Raw genomic sequence first — 2878 nt, forward strand, 5'->3', positions numbered from 1 at the left:
AAAGAAAAAGAAAGTCAAAGACTATTTGTCTAAGTTCTAAGATATCCAGAACACATGGAAATACAAATCGCCAAAAATAAACAAAGAAAAAAAAATAAAAACAACTGAAGCTTGAAAAAATGGGCAAAAGCATTAACAATCATTTTATAAACAACTATTCCCAAATGACTGATAAACATACGGGAAGGAGTTCAACATCATTGGTTATAAGAGAAATGCAAATTAAGCTCACAATGAAATACCATTACACACTCATCAAAATGGCTAAAATGAAAATGATGACAAATTTAAGAGCTGATGAGATTATGGAAATGTTGGATTTGGCATATATTTGCTGGTGAGACTAAAGCTGGTACAACCACTTTGGAAGAGTGTTTGGCGCCCTGTACTAAAGCTAAGCGTATGCCTGCCCAGTGACTCTAGAGAGTCCGTGTGCACCAAAGGGACACAGAGGAAACCTTCATAATGCCAAACTGGGAACACCCCAAATATCCACTGACAGGAGAACACAAAATATAATGTGCTATATTCATATAATGGACTATTATGTAATTAAAAAACCACTACTGAGAGATGCAGGAATGAAGATGAACATGACAGACATTATGCTGAGCAAAAAAAAGACACCAGTCAGACACGGAAGTCCGATGGAGTTCACAGGAAAAAATTAATCAAATGAAATAGGACTTGGAATAGTGTGTGTGTGTGTGTGTGTGTGTGTGTGTGTGTGTGTGATACAGACTAAGAAGGTTATCATGGAACTTTCTGAGATACTGAAAATGTTTTATATCTTGATGTGGGTGGTGGTGAGAGGTTGCATAGAAGTCTAAAAATCCATCTAATGGTTTACATTAAGATTATTGTACTTTATGGGGTGCCTGGGTGGCCCAGTCATTAAGTGTCTGCCTTGGGCTCAGGTCATGATCCCAGGGACCTGATCGAGCCCCACATCAGGCTCCCAGCTCAGTGGGATGCCTGTTTCTCTCTCTCCCACTCCCCCTGCTTGAGTTCCCTCTCTCACTGTGGCTCTCTCTGTGAAACAAGTATTTACTTGACAGAGAGAGAGAGAGATCACAAGCGGGCAGAAAAGCAGGCAGAGAGGGAGGGGGAAGCAGGCTCCCCGCTTGAGCAGAGAGCCTGATGCAGGGTTTGATCCCAGGACCCTGAGACCATGACCTGAGCTGAAGGCAGAGGCTTAACCCACCGAGCCACCCAGGTGCCCCTAAATAAATAAAATCTTAAAAAAGAAAGATTATTGCACCTTATGAATGTCACCATATGTGTTTACCCCACAATAAAAAAGTTGTAAAAGAAAATAAATATAAACAAACCCAAAGTTTATAACTCTAAATTTGCCCAAATTGAACAGCCCCTGCTCTTTTCCCATCACTGTCCCCATAAGTGTAACCATGATCATGATTTCCAACACCACAGATTAGTTTTGCCTGTTTATGAATTTTATGTAAGATAAACTTTAGAGTATTAATTCTGTTGTTTATTTATTTTACTAAACATATTTGTGAAATTTGTCTCCTCTGTTATATGTAGTTGAAGTTCATTTATTCTTGCTGTATAACATTCCACGTATGACTGTACCAACATTTATCCATGCTGCTGTTGATGGGGATTTGGGTCATTTCTAGTTTATGTCATTGATTGTTTTTAGGGTCCAGTCTGGTTTTCCTAAAAATTGCCCAACATTCTGCTTTTATGATGCTACCACTTGACTTGTTCCTTTATCTTCTATATTTCTAATAAATTGGAATTTGTGTCTGGAGGCTTGTTCCAAATCCGATTCATTTTACAGTGCATTTCTGACATAGCTCTTACTTCTCATGATGTAAGCAGGGCCATTTGCATCTTTTTCCATGACGTTGGTTTTTGTCCATTTTTCTATCAGCTATTTTCTTTTCTATTCCTCAGTGCTTTTTATATATTGTGGAGATGGAAACTTTTTTAAAAAACGTACTTGCTTGCCCAAACTTCAATCCCTGTATTTTCTCTGAGTACTCACTATGAATCATTCTGAATTCATTAAAAGAGAAATGACACTCAGAGCGCCTGGGTGGCTCAGTGGGTTAAAGCCTCTGCCTTCGGCTCAGGGCATGATCCCAGGTCCTGTGGTCGAGCCCTGCATCGGGCTCTCTGCTTAGCGGGGAGCCTGCTTCCCCCTCTCTCTCTGCCTGCCTCTCTGCCTACTTGTGATCTCGGTCTATCAAATAAAGAAACAAAATCTTAAAAAAAAAAAAAAGAAATTACTCTCTCTGGGTCTTTTTCTACTGAAAAGCTGGAATACATGAGATGTCCACTTTCATCCCCAAATATTTCATCCCCAAATATAACCTTGACAGATACTGTACACACTTCACGGTGAATATGGTAAATATGGTTGGGTTTTTCTTCATGTTTCTGTGGTCCCTGGCCTGCTCCATGCTACATTGCTGCCTGTTCGGGAACCCAGGTTGAGTAAACATGGGTTCCCTGTCCTCAGAAGGCCTTGCTCTTTCTCTCCATATTCACAGGGATTTACTTTAGCTGTGAACATCTTTGTTTCCGCCTGTGACTTCCTTTCCTTTCACCTCCTCTGTGAGGTGGGCCACCCTCCTGATTCTTTCCCTCTTGCACCTCCTCTCAAGACCCACGCCTTCCTCTCTGCTGTGGAGCCCTCAGGGGCGTTCTCCATCTCCATTGCTTACTTTTCTCATTTTTGTCTTCAGTCTCTGCTTCATTGACGTCTTTCAGCTAGCCTGTGAGTATGTATTTTCCTCCCTCTTAATCCTTCTCCAGAACAAATGTTTCCCAGTGCAGTTTCTCGTGTCCACAATGGGGATAGCCAAGTATTTTACTAGGCAGAGCAGTAGGAGTTGGGGATTGGGCC

This window comes from Mustela nigripes, chromosome 12, assembly GCF_022355385.1.
Source record: "Mustela nigripes isolate SB6536 chromosome 12, MUSNIG.SB6536, whole genome shotgun sequence".
Lineage (NCBI taxonomy): Eukaryota > Metazoa > Chordata > Mammalia > Carnivora > Mustelidae > Mustela > Mustela nigripes.